At 40.0% G+C, this 17,485-nt stretch overlaps 1 protein-coding gene across 2 annotated transcripts in view; it reads left to right on the plus strand.

The window, feature by feature from the left end:
• The first annotated feature begins 2,820 nt into the window (after positions 1-2,820).
• Positions 2,821-17,485, plus strand: part of LOC133140172 (polypyrimidine tract-binding protein 3-like) — a 46,526-nt gene continuing 31,861 nt past the window's right edge. The window contains exon 1 of one of the 2 annotated variants that reach the window (XM_061259799.1): positions 2,821-2,958. The gene's annotated coding sequence lies outside the window, so the exon portion shown is untranslated. Of the gene's footprint in view, positions 2,959-7,530; positions 7,815-17,485 lie in introns of those variants that run through there. The other variant, XM_061259800.1, reaches the window with a different exon arrangement.

The raw sequence follows: 17,485 nt of genomic DNA on the forward strand, positions 1-17,485 counted from the left end.
CCTGAGCCAATGAGATGACTGCTCTTACTGCTCTTGAGCCAATGTCACCCCTTTACAGGCTCAATTGAAATCATGAATGCAGGGTTACGTTCTTACTAGTATCTTTAAATAGATCATTCCCATGAAGCTTGTTTTTGTTTTTATTTCATGATTAACAGCTTAATAGATACATACATAACTGACCACAAGTTTGAGAAAGTTATTGGCCACACTGGCCAAGATCAGGGGTATCAAGGACAACTGAGGCAGTATGATGGCTTATAGAAATGCCTTCTTTCAAGGGTTTCAACATAGGGTTTAGGTCTACTTTAGGCCTAGGTCTCTGGTGTGTGTTTACAGACCTGTGTTGTCCTGACAATGATCTATTCTAACACAAGCACCGTGATGAGAAAATTGAGTTCAGACAGTAAGACTGTAAGGCAGAAAACTTCTACTTCAGTGATAAATAAGCAGGTTGAATGATTTTTTTATTGTTGTTTTTTTGTTTCATTTTCCATTGTTTAGCAACAAGAAAATACTGAAATGTGCAACTAAAAGACAAGGGTAATTGACAATGTGGTGAAGCTGAAGAGAGGTCCAAACATTTAAATGACTACTGGGAGTTAAATGACCCTGTCCGTGTATTTCCAGCATCATTATTATTACAAGCTGAACGGAAAATTAAATCATTGACATTATTGAACAAGTTAGTATGGTTCGGCTTCAGTCAGTCAGGGGTCTGCATTCATCGCTATCTAGTGAATTGCAAAGGAAAGGTCTCCCTCCAACTTTATGCAAGCTTAGCTGTAGATTGTGACGTGAAAAAGAAGAAACTGGCAACATCACATGAACCTGCATTGGCAGTGGGGTTCATGCATGAATGACGAGGGAGAATGATTAGGGTGGATGATTAGGGTGAATGATTAGGATGAATGATTAGGGTGAACAGGCGGCACGAATGGTGCAGTGGGTAGCACTGCCGCCTCACAGCAAGGAGGTCCTGGGTTCGAATACCCATTGGGCGGGGCCTCTCTGTGCGGAGTTTGCATGTTCTCCCCGTGTTTGCGTGGGTTTCCTCCGGGTACTCCGGTTTCCTCCCACAGTCCAAGACATGCAGGTTAGGCTGATTGGAGAGTCTAAATTGCCCATAGGTATGAGTGCGTGAGTGAATGGTGTGTGCCCTGCGATGAACTGGCGACCTGTCCAGGGTGTATTCCTGCCTTTCGCCCAATGTATGCTGGGATAGGCTCCAGCCCCCCTGCGACCCTGTTCAGGATAAGCGGGTTAGGATAATGAATGGATTAGGGTGAATGATTAGGATGAATGATTAGGGAATGGATTAGGGTGAATGATTAGGATGAATGATTAGGGTGACTAGGGCGGCCTGTAGCGTAGTGGTTAAGGTACATGACTGGGACCCGCAAGGTCAGTGGTTCAATCCCCAGTGTAGCCACAATAAGATCCGCACAGCCGTTGGGCCCTTGAGCAAGGCCCTTAACCCTGCATTGCTCCAGGGATTAGAGTGGATGATTAGGGTGAATGATTAGGGTGGATGATGTGGATGATTAGGGTGAGCGATTAGGTTGAATGATTAGCAAGGATGATTAGGGTGAATGATTAGGTTTAATTTTTAGCGGGGATGATTAGGGTAAATGATTAGGTTGAATGATTAGTCTGGATGATTAGGATGAATGATTAGGGTGAATAATTGATTAGGGTGAATGATTAGGGTCAATAATTAGGGTGGATGACTAGCATAGAAGATCAGGCTAGATGATTTGGGTGAATGATTAGGGTGGATGATTAAGGTGATTGATTCGGGTGAATGATTAGGGTGGATGATTAGGGTGGATGATTAAAGTGATTGATTCGGGTGAATGATTAGGGTGGATGATTAGGGTGGATGATTAAGGTGATTGATTCGGGTGAATGATTAGGGTGGATGATTAAGGTGATTGATTCGGGTGAATGATTAGGGTGGAAATTGGACGTACTCGGACTGTGAAGAATCAGAGTGATGTATCCACTACACTTCCACCAAATATATATGGGTCATTCCATGAAAAATCAAGCAGTGGTGCAAACAAATATTAGTTGTTACTGCTTTGTCTTGGCATGTTGGCATGCAAAGATACATTTAATTCACAATAAAACACTTTGATGGCTTCCTACATCAGCGCCACTTGGTGTATGGTATCAATGTTTGAAGTACTAATAAATATCTTGGCTAAGACCAACCACAAGCAGAATTAAGGTCAAATAGATCATTTATTCAAAACAGCACACAATGCCAAAATTGGGTTTGGCCAGAAATTACATTCGATATTCAACACGCATTCAGCAGAGCCGTTCCAGGAAAGCCCATTGGTCAATTCTGGGGCATCCCTTTGCGTAGTGCAATTAACAGGCAGACCGAATATGCATACAGCTATTTCTGAGTTTTACATTTGAGCCAGTTGATATTTGTAGCTGCGTGTTGTTCAACGTCAAATTCAGATTAATCTTCACTGATACATTAATTATGTTACTAATAATTAATATGTAATAATGGAATCATGCAATCGACGTTGTTTCCGGTCTCCCTATAAATAGGAATGCTGGCTACAATGTAACTCCATAAAAACGTCATGCATCCAAAAATGATTTCCTTTAATGTAAGGTTATGTATTTGTTGATTGACTTATTGATTCAATAACTCATTAAATAACTCCAGAAAAGCATGACATTTAACAGTATATAGTCGCTTTAAGGAGCGCTAAGATATGCTGCCTAATAGCAGAAAAGGTAACCATTTTGTGCGGCTAAGTGTGTGTAGTCAACAGTACATGTCTGTGTTTCTGTGTTCACGTCAGGACCAGGAAGCATTTCTTTGTGCCTATGAGAGAGCGAAAGTGTTTGTGCGAGGGAGCAGACTTCTAGCATTCTACACAACCCCGGCTATAGCTTCATTCTGCATCTGTTCCTGTGTGCAATGGATAGGTAGGTGTCTTTTAAAATGTATTTTAGGCTATCTGTTGCCTGTATATAATTTGGTGGGTTATTCGTTTCATGCAGGTACCATTTACGTGTAGCCTCTACGTTGAATGAATATGGTTTGGAATTCCAGTTCCAGTGGTTTTGTAGTCTGTATAATGTTTTTAAATGAAAAATGTCAAGTTAGCGCAGAGAAAGAGGAAGTAGAAAACATGGGAGGAAACTAACAGCTCACCCCTTAATACTAGGCTATATTTATGCCGCCGCAATGACTTTCTTTGAGCCTGTATTATTATTCGTATAAATGACTCAACAGGCATTGAAGCAGTGCTATAGGCCATGTATGTGAGTTATTTCGCCAATCAGTGGTCTGTAGCTATGTGGGTCTGGGTTGTTTACTAAAAGTTACGAAAGTATGCGATCACATCTCTTTGAATGTCAAGTCAGTAAAAGAAGGAAATAACGCGGAACATTTTCTAAGTAAATTTAAATGCATTAACTCCAACATATTTACGGAGAAATCGGGCAGGTCATAATTATTGTATGTATTTTTTGTTTGTTTTTGGTTCCTGCTTAATTTGGCAACCGATGCACGATTAAGACGCAGTCGAACCAAACTCTTTAAATGTATAAAACAAATAGTTGGATCATTGGTTATAATTTCCAAAGCAGAACAAGGAAATGGTAGCCTCTTGGTGGGATTTGGCTGCTCTGCACAAGAAAGGCGTGCGCTTGTGGGCGGGGATCATGATTTTCGTGTTCCTTTAACATTGTGGTTACATTTTTCAGATTTTATAAATGTAACAATGACTTTGTTACTCCGTTTAAAATTTCTATTCGACATAATTTCCAAATCGTTCGTAAATGGTCGTACAACGTAACATTGTGGGTAAGGACGGAATGCAGGAAACCGGTCGTAAATTTGCATTAGCGCTTTAGTGTCCAGTACGTAATATTTCCGAAATATTTAAATTCGACCTCCTTAAATTAGGCTAACGATAACTGAAAGATATTCGAAACTAAAGTTGCCGCGTGCCCGCGACGTGGCATTTTTAAATTTCGATTTCCATCTAGCCAGTGTCTTTGTTCAACTTCCGTTGTCTCAGGTCTCATGACATTTTGAGCTGATAACACGAGGAAATAAAACTTTCTATATATATAACATCCAGTGACGTAACATATTAGCCTACTGTACGTAGCGAACATACAATCATTCCCCATTCACGGCCACGGGAACGGAACATAGTTACTATTATCTTGTCATTAAATAATTAAGCTGGGGTGGCATCTAGGGTCACAGTTCATGGTCATTCTCCAACTGTACCAGCTTCCTTGGGTGTATGCTGGGAGCACAAGATGAGAAATTATTTTCTTTGTGGCTCTAATGAGTTGGCTGTGTAGCAGTCTTTTGTGTAGACATGTCCTTCACTCCTCTTATCATGGGTGCCCTGTCTATTCCGGGGACTCGTGTTGATTTACAGTGCATGTTGGGTAGGAGGACGGGAAGTAATGTTTTCCAGCCACAACTGTAGCAGATTCTCATTTGACAACAGGTCCATATTATAGATATTACAATTTATACAGATGGTTTTGAAGTGCCGCTTGCATTTTTTTTCTGTGGTGCATCAGGCAAATGCACCATCTTTACAGCAGATAATCGATGATCGATTGATCACACTTTACAATAAGGTTCATGAATTGGCATTAACTAATGTAGAGGGAACCCGGGTGCTGGTAGCAGGAGAACATGCAAACAGGGTTACACAGAGAGGCCCTAGCCCACATTCAGACCCAGAACCCTTGCTGTGAGTTGACAGTGTTAGCATATTAGCACTGTTGCTATTTGTGGTATTTTCATTTTTATTATTAATAGTCAGATATACAGTAGGCCAAACTTTAGGCTTACTAAAATTAGCAGTGCCACTTTAAACATCTGATTTGATTACAAATCTACATTTTTTTAATCTTAATTTCTTAAATTTTTCTTGAATCAAGAAAAAAGTATGGATTTTCCCATTGGACATTATGGAGCATTATGTATATGCAGCAGTATTAATACTATGTAATTGTTAGGGGAAGCGAGGATTAAGTAGAATGTGTTCATTTTCTGAAACCAGCGGTTCCAACAAACCATATCCTTGTTGAGATTACTGTGTATTGCACGCTCGAACCCCTCACTTAACCTATGTATAACATATACTTTATTAGATAAAAATGAATAATTATTATTGAGAATGAAAATTAAATCGCCAAATTATTTGATAGGTCACCCTACAGTAAACTGGTAGAATCAACCAACAAGTCAAAACACACTCTGTGTCAGGTTTTAAGATTCATTAATTGAATTAAGAAACAGACAGTTATAATGAATAGAAAACATACTTTATTGAATGTAGGCACACTACTCCTTATTTACAAGACCAAAAACATTAGACAAGACATTAAATGGAGATTACCAGAAAAGACAGAGACAGATAAGACAGACCTTACCAAACTATTACCCTCTTCCACTTTTCGTGCCACGGGGGGGGGGGGTCATACTATTTATGGCAAGAACTAGCCCATATAAGAGGACAATGTACTATATTAAAGTGACCTTATATTGTTGGAAGCAGGCCTAAGCACCATGATATGAAGAGATTCATGGTATTAGTCTATTTTTTAATGAGACCATACATGAATGTGTGAGGAGGTAATCCCGCTTAGCTATTGCATACTTAGAAAAAAAAAAATTGTCCTGCTTCCAACGTCCGACGTGGTATTTGTAGACAAATTATTGTGAAATCTAGGAAGTTGCAATCACCACTTACACATTCCATGGAATGAAACCGCATTAGTTTCCGCTTGAAACTGCTTCTATGTAGATGTCAATGTTGAAGAGTTTTGAAATAATATTTAAATAGCAGGGAAACACAATTTTACTTAAACATACAAATCATATCATAATATAATTTTGCACTATGGAAGATTTGGATCATGCAAAAATGATCCACAGTTGTCTCAGTAGCTAACTAGCTATTGAACGATGTAGCTCACTCACTTATTTTCAAAAAAGGCTAGGTCAACTTACCGCAAAAGGAACTAACACTATACAAGTGAATACGTAATTGCTTTGGATTCAAATACTTTCATAGACTTTATTGAGCTTGTCTGGTGTATTGGAACCTATGAAATCCTCACAAAAAGTAATCTTAATTTGCTGAATTGCACCACGCAAGAACAATCAAGTATTTGAATCTGAAAGAATTACATATTGACCCTGGTCTGCCTTGTCATGCTAGTTCCTTCTGTGTTAAGTTGACCGAGCCTCTTTTCCAAATGATATGCCTTGTTAAAGCTATCAAACTTTTCATTCCATTAACAAGCTCTGACACACTTTTATTATACATGTTCATGGGAATAGTGATACCAGTTAACCTATAGTAGGGGTCTCAAACTCCAGTCCAAAAGGGCTGCAGTTTCTGCTTGTTTTTGTGATTTTTGTGTCCATCAGCAACCAATGTAGGCCTCGCTAACAAGATGTCCAGACTCCTTAGCCAGCCATTTGTGCAGGAACTCATTAAAACACAGCAGCCCTCCAAGGTTTAAGTTTGAGATCCTTCAACTAGAGAAATCTAGACCCAAAATTATTTCACATTTCTGAATCCCCATTGGACACTTTTCAGCATTGTATTATCATCATTTAAAGTAAATTGTTAGTCACAAAAATATTGGAGTTAACATAATACACCAGGTGGAGGAAGTAACGTGACATGGACAAAATATCGATCAGAAAAAAGTCTGGACTTGTACCACTGTCAAAATACTTACAGACTGCACTGTATATGCAAAGATGTTGCCAATGCCCGCAGTGATCCTAGAATAGGGGCTTTCAGAGATGTGAGGTCTGGAGAAAGGGAAGTGAGAAATGTTAGAGCGTGCAGAGGTTTACACAGAAATAAAGCCCTTTTTCCACCACTAAATGCTGGCAGGAACTAAAACAGTTCCTGGAGGGCATTTGTGTTTGCTTTCTCACCAAGTCTCTAGAACCCTAAAGATTAATTAAGATTATGCTGTTGTCAAGAACTGCATCTATTTGCTGTAGTCTTTAATTTTTTTCAAAATTCTCTGCACATGCAGTTCAGCTAAACCCAATTAATCACCGTCTCAAATCCCCTAGATACCTGATCATGTCTTGCACCTTGTTGTACTAAAGTCACAGATGTTTTTATTTCCTGCAGTTCTACATCTGTGGTCTACAGGGTGGCCTGTAGCGTAGTGGTTAAGGTAAATGACTGGGACACGCAAGGTTGGTGGTTCTAACCCCGGTGTAGCCACAATAAGATCTGCACAGCCGTTGGGCCCTTGGGCAAGGCCCTTAACCCTGCATTGCTCCAGGGGAGGATTGTCTCCTGCTTAGTCTAAAATCAACTGTACGTCGCTCTGGATAAGAGCGTCTGCCAAATGCCAATAATGTAATGTAATGTAATGGTTATTATTGACCAAATGCACCACTTAACATGTTTAAACTTGGCTAGAATAATAGGCTTTTTTAACCAGCCAAAGCTTAATATTTGAATAAATGATTTTGTCACGTACAGACAGTCCATGGAGAGCAGGGAAGATGAAGTCGAACACAGGTGAGGGTCATAACCAGGAGGTCAGTCTGAGAGGGAAGGCAGGAACAGAGATGGGGCTTGGACCACGGGCTGGGCGAACGGACAGGATCAGAGCAATGAGTGAGGAGTGGGCTAGTGGGCAGGACAGGTAAACACGGGAACAGGAACTGAGACATCAAACACGAGCAAGCACGACAATCTGACAAAGGACATAAAGCACAGACAGGCTTATATACGCAAGTAACAAAACACAATGAGGATCAGGTGAGTGCAATTCCACATGCAGAAACACATATCCGGTGTGGGGGGTGTGGTCAAGAACAGGGCAAACTCAAAACATGAAACGGAACGTGGACTCAGAAAATACAAAGACACGGAGACACGGGACGTGACAGATAAGTGTAATGTGGACACGTATCTTTCTTATTTTGAGCAAAACATTATGCTTTAAAGCCCCAGAGATAACCAAGTATCAGCTAGAGTGTTTTTTCTTTAATACTGTTTAAGTCTCTTTTCATGGCAGCACTTATGTGGCTGCAAGTAAAAGCTTACTTTGGTTTGCTGATCTGTACTAAATGTAATTCTTTGTGTACACTTGTGTATTTAAAAATGGTGGTTGGTTCACTCAGCAAAAGACAATTTACAGGAAGTTTGTGGTTGAGCAATTAGCACTGTACACATTTTCCAGCTCCACCCCATAGATCCTGGTACCTTAGAAAAGTACTACCTGCATTTCCCCAGTATTTCTAGATCAGAATTATCCAGATTTTGAAATCCCTTTTTTTGCTATCCCAGATAAAATTAATCCTGCAGGTTTTGTGCCAGTTTTTCAAAGAAATTTCAGATAGGATCATTCTGATCCAGATACCACAACATCAGGATGATAGAATCTAGCTTTAAGAGGATATCTTTTTAAATAACCACCCAAAGCATTTGCAAAATTAAGGCTTGCCGTTTTCTTTAGACCACTTTTAGTCTTGAGGGGTTCTCCTTGAAAATATTTTATTGTCCATTTTGAATGTATATTGTTTTGGAAGGGTTTGTGTCCATTGATGTGCATTCACTGGATAAAACAATTCATTAAATATGTACCATGTGTCACACTTGTTCCTACATCAACCTCAAATCCATCGAGAATCCACCCTTTCAGTGGGATCAATATTATCCTGATATTCAACATCAAAAATATCCTAATCTTCACCATGGACATTTAAAATACTCAAAACCAACATTTGACATAGATTCCAGGTAGGAATGGATTACAAAATTCTTATCCCAATTTTTAGGATCAGGACCACAGCTTCTAGTTTTGAAATTCCCAATTTAATCCTATCCGATTACTGAAATCCTATCCAAAAATGTTTTGAAATGCTGGGCATTGCAGGGAGAACGTGTACAGCACCTATCCCACAGGGACTCCAATGTTCCCTGGTTACTCCAGTGAAAAAAGGACATTAGTTCCTGAGTTGTTTAGGCATTGTATTCTCTCAGAGAGAGAACTGCAAAATGGTTGACAACTGCCCTACATCGCTTTCTATTTATGTAGCTCATTTGCAGAGCTGGTGGGAAACTGTCGGCCTGTTTGTAGATAACTGCACCACAGCTACAGACCGGCAATACACGTATCAACAAACCGGGTGCCCAATTGTCTGCCTTCTCACAGAAGAAATTTCATTCATTAGGTCAGTTCTAAAAACATGAAGATGTAAATGCTGCAGATCTACCAGTGGAGCTGGAAAGCAAGCCGACTTGACCTTCAAGATAAGAGTTTCCTGTCTTTTGCAGGGAATTGGTGTCATGCTGGAGGGAATAACAAAATGGATAGCCATTGATTGTTTGTTGTTCGCTGTATGTTTAGAGCACTACTTGTGCATTCTTTGTCAGTGGCACATAATAATAAACAGACTGCATCTTTGTTTTACCCATTATATGCTGGTCACTTAAATTGTGTATGGCTTATGTCTCTGTGCCATTTCTTAAGCAACCTGCGTCTCACCCATTTTAGTTGTCACTATTAGTTACCAAGGGGTTTCCCTGCAAAACAGAACTGCATAGAACCAGTTTTTTTCCATTTTTCACTGTTGTAAAATAACTGCATGGGCTCTTTTTAAAAATAAATGATACTGGAACAAGACCCAGAAACTGAATTATGGTGCTCTAAGAACTATGAATCTAGTTGTTTGGGTAATATAGTGCAGCTTGTCCCCTGATGTATAATTAAAAATTTAAAAATAAATAATAATAATACATATTATGATTTAATGAACAGATATATCAGTATTTCAAAACTATTTTGGATAAGATTTCATAAATCTGATGGGATACATTTCAAAATTGGGTATTTCAAATCGAGAAACTGTGATCCTGATGCTAAAATTTGGGATGAGGATTTCGTAATCCAATCCTACCAAGAATCAAGATATTAAGAATATTATTTTGGGGTATTTCTAAATTCTAAGGTGGAGATTAGGATAGTTTTCATACTGAAAATCAGGATAATGTTGATTCCACTGGAAGGGTGGGTTGAGGATGGATAGTTTCTGTAGGGACGTGGGAATACATTGGCATCTTTAATAAATTGTTTTATCCAATGACTGCACATGAATAGGAACACAAAGCAATATCCATTCTAAGTAGAAAATTTTCAAGAACCCCACATTAACAGTGGACTACAGAAAGTTGCAAGCCAAACATTAGCCAAGGGAGTGAGCTTCACAGCTGTTGGTGAAGAATGTATTCAGGCTGCCGCTTTCGACTTAAAGCAGGACCAGGATGGAAGCTGTTGAACGGAAGTGAGAAGCAGGAGAATAATCATTTAAAATCCAGCAAAAATCGTGTCGCCCTGATTGCTATGGCCAATGCAAGTGGTGTCTTTGACTTTCACTTTGGTGTTCATCCACAAGGGTGGGAAACCTCATTGGCTGCCAACGTCCCAGTCTGGATTTGTTTTTGATTAGGCTATTTTACAAGTTTAACCTCCTGTTGGCTGCACTTCATATGACGGTTAAACTACTGCTTGGAGAAATGCCATTGATGTTGGTTTATTATGGCTCAAAATAAACTGAAATAAATAGCCTGTTTCATTTCATGAAATTGCTGTATTAAATGGCACTTTCAGTGTTTTCAACAATCTTCATTCCTGGTGTGTTCAGTTCTCGTAGGTTCTATTGTATTCTAAAATAATGGCCAAATGTGTAGCTGCAAAAACAATAATTTCACAGTTTTTTTTTTGTCGGAAAGGTTTCCAACAGCGTGTCTCACTGACCGTCTAGCTGGTCCATGCTGGTGTAGCGTTTATTTTAACTAGGGTCTTTCGATTGGTAAAACCAGAATGCTTAAAAAACAGTTGTGCTTGGAATTATTTTTAGCGAGTGGGACATCTAATTCTGAAATTAGATTAACTTTGGCCTATGTATTATGTACTAATGCAGATAGTGATGTCAGGGAACTAATTTATAATACACCATTGGGCCATAGGGAACTTCAAAAGACCAGGCCTGGTCTAGAGATAAGAAACCGAGAGACAGAACTGGGGTTGTCGGCCATGTGTGCGTGTGCGTGTCTGCCTGTGTCTGTGTGTCTGTCTCAATGGGAGTGGCCTAGCAGACCCCATGCTGACATTCTGCTATAAGATATTGAGCATTTTGGGAGGAAACAAGCTGGGGTTTGGTATTTTCATTCATCCATTTCCATTGTGAATGTTATGTGTCTATGTTTTTAACCTTCATTGTTTTAAGGTCAATGCACTATGTCTTTAGAATAGATGTAAATCATTTTGAATAACTTAATAAATCTCTTGATTTTCACCTGTTTGCAAGTTGTGCATTTTGGTAAAGGCTGATCCAACACCTTTGCCTATCACTGAATCTTTGATAATTACCGAATGAAATCAAATAAACATATTTTATATGTTAGTTAAGTGAAGTATTTTAGCTGTTGACACGCTTCACTATGTTCAGTATTCAGAGTGCTGGACATTTTAACAAGGGTATTGACTGTTAAAACAGCTGGATTCAAAAGTTGCTGTTTTAAACACATTTTAATTAATCCTCGCTTCCCCGACAGGGAATATGAGTAATATACAAGCCGATTTACACTGTTTCCAACATGTTCACTCGTGTCTGTTTGTCTTAATGAAATATTGCAGTATTTTGACTAACAAATATTGGCCTATCCAAAGACTGCAAATCGAGAATCTGTAATCCTGATCTTCTTGTATCTGGGTCGGAATGATCAAATCGATCTTGTTGGTTTTGTCCCGGTTTTTCAAATAATTTTCAGATAGGATCATTCTGACTACGATGCCACAAGATCAATATATGCATAATCAGGCTGCATAATTCACTCAGTGAGCACTTTATTAGGTATTTATTAGACTTATCTTTTAGACTTATCTGCTGCTGTAGCCTATTCACTTAGAGGTTTGACATATTGTGTGTTCAGAGATGCTGCTCTGCATACCACTGTTGTAATGTGTGGTTATTTGTGTTACTGTCAGCTTCCTGTCAGCTTTGACAAGTCTGGCTATTGTCCTCTGATGTCTCTCATTAATCAGGCGTTTCTGTCTGCAGAACTGCTGTTCACTGGATGTTTCTTGTTTTTCTCACAAATTCTAGAGACTGTTGTGTGTGAAAATACCAGGACTTCAGCAGTTACAGAAGTCCTCAAACCAGCCCATCTGGCACCAACAGTTATGCCACGGTCTAAATCACTGAGATCACATTTTTTCCCCATTCTGATGGTTGATGTAAACATTAGCTCCTAACCCGTATCTGCATGAATGTATGCATTGCACTGCTGCCACATGATTGGCTGATTAGATAATCGCATGAATAAGTAGGTGTAGAGGATGCAAGATAAAGACATCGCAAAAGACTGCATGAACAGTAATGAATAGTATTTATTGAAATTAATTGGCTGTTCATGTGCAATTTCTTCAATAAAAGCATGTAGGAAATTTTTATTCAGTGGGCATAGGTCAGTCATTGTCTGGGGTCAATGTTAGCAGTTTAGCTAAAGCAGAAAGTCTCCGTTCTTCAATATCTGTTTATTTATTGCAAGTCATATTGTCATCGCAATATTCCACAACGTTATGTCATATTTTCTTTATATTCTGCAGCCCTAATCAGGATTGTAGAATCTAGATTTGCAGTCTTTAGATCGGTCTTTATCTATTGGTCAAAATAATTTTTCCAAACGTGTAACTGAGCATATTAAGATACACTAAATACAATTCACCAAACTGCTGGGTCACTATGGGACAGAACACGCATTGGGTCAATTTGACCCAGCAGCTGGGTTATACCGTTTTAACCCAGACTGTTGGGTTGATCATTTGAGTGAAAATAACTACATTGCTGGGTTAAATCTTGCCCAAAAGTTGTCTTATTGCAATCACTACTTTTATCAAATTGAATTATTATTATTATTATTATTATTATTATTATTATTATTATTATTTAGTGAAACACGGACACACAAACCCATAATACAAAAGGAGCTCATAAGAAACATTGCTTGTAAATGCATTTTAATGAAACTGTGGCAGTAAGATAAAAATGTAAAAAATCCATTGACAAGCCAGATATTCTTGAGGACTTGAGTACCTACTTAAAATATCAATACAGAAGCCCTGATTACCGTTTTACATTAGCTAACGTGAGTAGCCTATACTATAATAGTTTTAAATAATCTTTAGCTATGGAAGCAACTTCACCTCATTATCCCCACAGCTGACAGCGCTTGAATTTGACTGTTGCCGCTCTGTAGATTTAGTTTCGGAAAACAAATTCATTCTTATTTTCCTCTGTTCAAGTAATGCGAGCACTCGCCAAACATAGCCATGTAGACTCTAGCCAGATCAGAAACATTCCATTATGTCAATGACTCACACTGAAATAATACAATATTATAAATTACATAGTGCCATTATAAGGATTAAATTGTAACAAATTATATTAATTTACTGTAAAATAAATGTTTAAAAAGCCCCTTCATCTGTCTCTGGTTGTTCTATTGTAACGTCAGGCTAGCTGTTTGGTGAAGCTGCCCAGCTTGAAGCACCGGAACTACAGAGGTGGGAAGAATTACCCAGCTGCTGGGTTCCGGATAACCCAGGCATTACCCTGCAAACAAACTCAAACAACCCAGATTAAGACCCAGCATGTCAACCCTGCAATGTGTTTACAGAAACAACCCAGCATTTTTTAGATTGTAGGGAGATGGAGGGTAGAATGTGGAGGGGGAACGAAACAAGCACTGCAGACTGATGAGTACCTCTGGTCCTGTCTGCCTAAAGAAACCTCAATAAAAATCATAGTCTTCGAAAGCTTACCGAGCTCGAACCTGCATGTAGCCAAACCCCAAAGGTCAGCTGTCCTTCCAGGATCGCCTTCAAAAATAACAAAGGAAATAAAACAGCAAAATAACCAACAGTGTCCTGTTGGAAGGATGGGTGGGCGAACCTCTGTTCTGAATGGCTGGCCAGGTCCAACGAACCAAAGCTCTTGCCATGTATTCCCGCTGCAAGGTGGGCTGAGCATATTGTTGTGATGTCATAACTTCATGGAAGTCCAAAGGGCTCATTTAAAGGCCCAGTTTCTTCAAACGGATTGTTGTGCCTTTACTTGGGGACTTGTGCGTTTCGATACTTTAACTTGTGTTTCTATTGCACATTCAACTAATTCATAATCCACATAGCAAGGGAAATGTTATTTTACACAATATCAAGCCTTTAAAGTGGGGCTTGGCTTTCACAAGGACACTCCAGTGAGTTATACGCTCGCTGTGGTCTATGCTGGCCCCATCCACCACCGATTTCTCCTCCAAGGCTACAATATGGTGCTGTAAAAGCACATGGCAAAACAATTTACATGCATGAGGCGCACAGGGCGGCACGGATGGTGCAGTGGGTAGCACTGCCGCCTCACAGCAAGGAGGTCCTGGGTTTGAATCCCGGTTGGCCGGGTCCTCTCTGTGCAACGTTTGCATGTTCTCCCCGTGTTTTCCTCCCACAGTCCAAAGACATGCAGGTTAGGCTGATTGGAGAGTCTAAATTGCCCGTAGGTATGAGTGTGTGAGTGAATGGTGTGTGTGCCCTGCAATGGTCTGGCGACCTGTCCAGGGTGTATTCCTGCCTTTCGCCCAATGTATGCTGGGATAGGCTCCAGCCCCCCTGCAACCCTATTCAGGATAAGTGGGTTAAGATAATGGATGGTGGATTGATGGATGGGTTGCGCACATGGTTCCTTGTCGTTGATATCATGATTTTTGGCATTGATATGGCACCATACAGGAACAGAAACCATTATGAATCATGGGTATTGCAGTTTCCTCAGAACATTATTAAGTTTAGGAATAGGAGAAGACAAGAAAATAAAGTTTAAGATTAGAAGTCTCACTATGCTAATTTGAACACTCTAATCTCACTCTCACCTCCCCTGTGTCTCACCCACACACACACCTCCTGTGTCTCACACACACATACACACGCACACACACACACACACACCTCCCGTGTCTCACTCTCACCTCCCCTGTCTCACACACACACACACCTCCCCTGTGTCTCACACTCACCTCCCCTGTCTCTCTCACACACACACACACACACACACACTCACCTCCCCTGTCTCTCTCACACACACACACACACACACACTCCCCTCCCCTGTCTCTCACACACACACACACACACACACACACACTCACCTCCCCTGTCTCTCTCACACACACACACACTCACCTCCCCTGTCTCACACACACACACACACACACACTCTCTCACACACACACACACACACACACACACACACTCTCTCACACACACACACACACACACACACACACACACACTCACCTCCTCTGTGTCTCACACACACACACACACACACACTCACCTCCTCTGTGTCTCACACACACACACACACACCTCCCCTGTCACACACACCTCCCCTGTCTCACACACCTCACCTGTGTCTCTCGCACACACACACACCTCTTCTTCTGTCTGTGTCTTTCCTCTCATGTTTTATGCTGTATTTAGCTGGAACTCGGCTTGCATTCGTTTGATTCATAGTCCTTACATGTCAATTTAACAACCTGTTTTATCCTACCGTTTTCCTGGTTTGTGTTTCTTGCAATAACTCTCTCATAATCTATTCCCCTTATGACAGTTTCTGTTGGCAGAACAGGTAGAACAAGATAAATACTGCAGTCTTGTGCACAGAAGAAACACAGCTAGTGAACTCGGTTGAATGCAATTCTCATAAAATACTAAATATAAAATATGCATATTACGTATTTTGTCAAGGATCACAGAATTTAATAGCACTGACCATGTGTTGTCATGCCCAGCCTTTGAATAATATCTTAAATAATTTACTGTCCTTCAGTTGATTGAGTCGAGTGTTAGCTCTAAGGCAGTGTTTCCCAACTCCAGTCCTCGGGACCCACATGCCAGAAGGTTTTTGTTGTAACCAGTAACTCACACACCTCATTTAATGATGAAACCAATCAAACCACAAAAATGCCCTTGATTAGTTAAATCAGGTGTGTGAGCTACTGGTTACAACAAAAACCTTCTGGCAAGTGGGTCCCGAGGACTGGAGTTGGGAAACACTGCTTTAAGGCATCAAAGGGTAACAGAAAGTGTGTGACCGGGTGTCGAGGGGTCCTTCATAATCCGCCTGGCTCTGCTGAAGCCTGCAGGGTAGGGTAGGGAAGGAGGCTTCCATACCAGACAGGGCTGCTTCCTGTCAGGATGCCCTGCATGGTGGCAGGGTAGAAGGTACTGCAACCTTCTGGGAGGCCTTGAATTTCCTCAGCTGTATTAGGTTGTACAGGCGCTACCTCATTTTCCTGATTAAAGTGTTTGAGTGCAATGTTCGTGTTAGGCCCGCTGAGGTGTGTACACCCAGCTACCGGAAGGTGTTCACCCTCTCCATTGTAGTCCCATTGATCTGTAGGTGGGTGTTCATGATCTTCATGAGTGCTGCTGATTTAGTAGTAGTGAGGCACTGTTACACATATATACTACATTTTTGACTAGGAGGAGATTGATGATGCTGGTACAGTGTTTTGTATGATAGTTTATAATGATATCGTATATCTGGTGATAAAATGTTTTAAATATACTTTTGGGCTTTGGGTTTTTGCGAACATGTCCTAGGTCCAGTCACTTTTTTGTGGAGGGTGGGAGGGTGGGACTTTACACTATCAGGGACACCAGGATTGGTTGTCACTGTTTACTGTTACTTGTGACTCACTCAATTTCAGCATGGCATATCAACCCTATTAAGCCTTTGGTAATAGGACTGACAAAGACAGCCCCTGGTTGGTGGCTACATGATATCAGGTTGGTTGTCACAAAAGTTTTTTGTAAAAAAAAAAAAAAAAAAAAATTATTATCTTTTTAAACATTTATAAATATTGTAGTCCCCAAATATGCTCTGAATTTGTTGAAATTTGGAATTTCTATGACACAAAAACCAAATTGATTTCCAAAGATGTTTATTTAGAACACACTGACTGTTTAAATTAAAGAGAAATATACCCGGATGTGTGTGTTTTCAAGGTTTTTATCAACCTTTCATAGCAAGATTTTCTCAACGAGGTAAGGTACTGCTTAGGTAAAAAGCACGTCCTTGATGGACATACCTAGGGATAGACATACATTTGTTGGCTATAGATTTGACTTTGAAAAATATGACAACCACCCCAAAGTAAATGTGATAACCATCCCCAACAGTGCATTTTTGCTAGAATTGTATCCAGAAACTACATGTTGTAGCCTAAAGAAAGAAAAACCAAAATAAATGATAGCCCTCCCTTCGCTGTTTTAAATGTCGATAATTGTTTGAAGTTAAATTAATAGCATAGGAGTATAGAAGAAAAACGGCAATGAGTTGAAATGTTATTTTTTGACATGAGAAACA

This window comes from Conger conger, chromosome 11 (genome assembly GCF_963514075.1).
Source record: "Conger conger chromosome 11, fConCon1.1, whole genome shotgun sequence".
In the NCBI taxonomy this organism is placed as follows: Eukaryota; Metazoa; Chordata; class Actinopteri; order Anguilliformes; family Congridae; genus Conger; species Conger conger.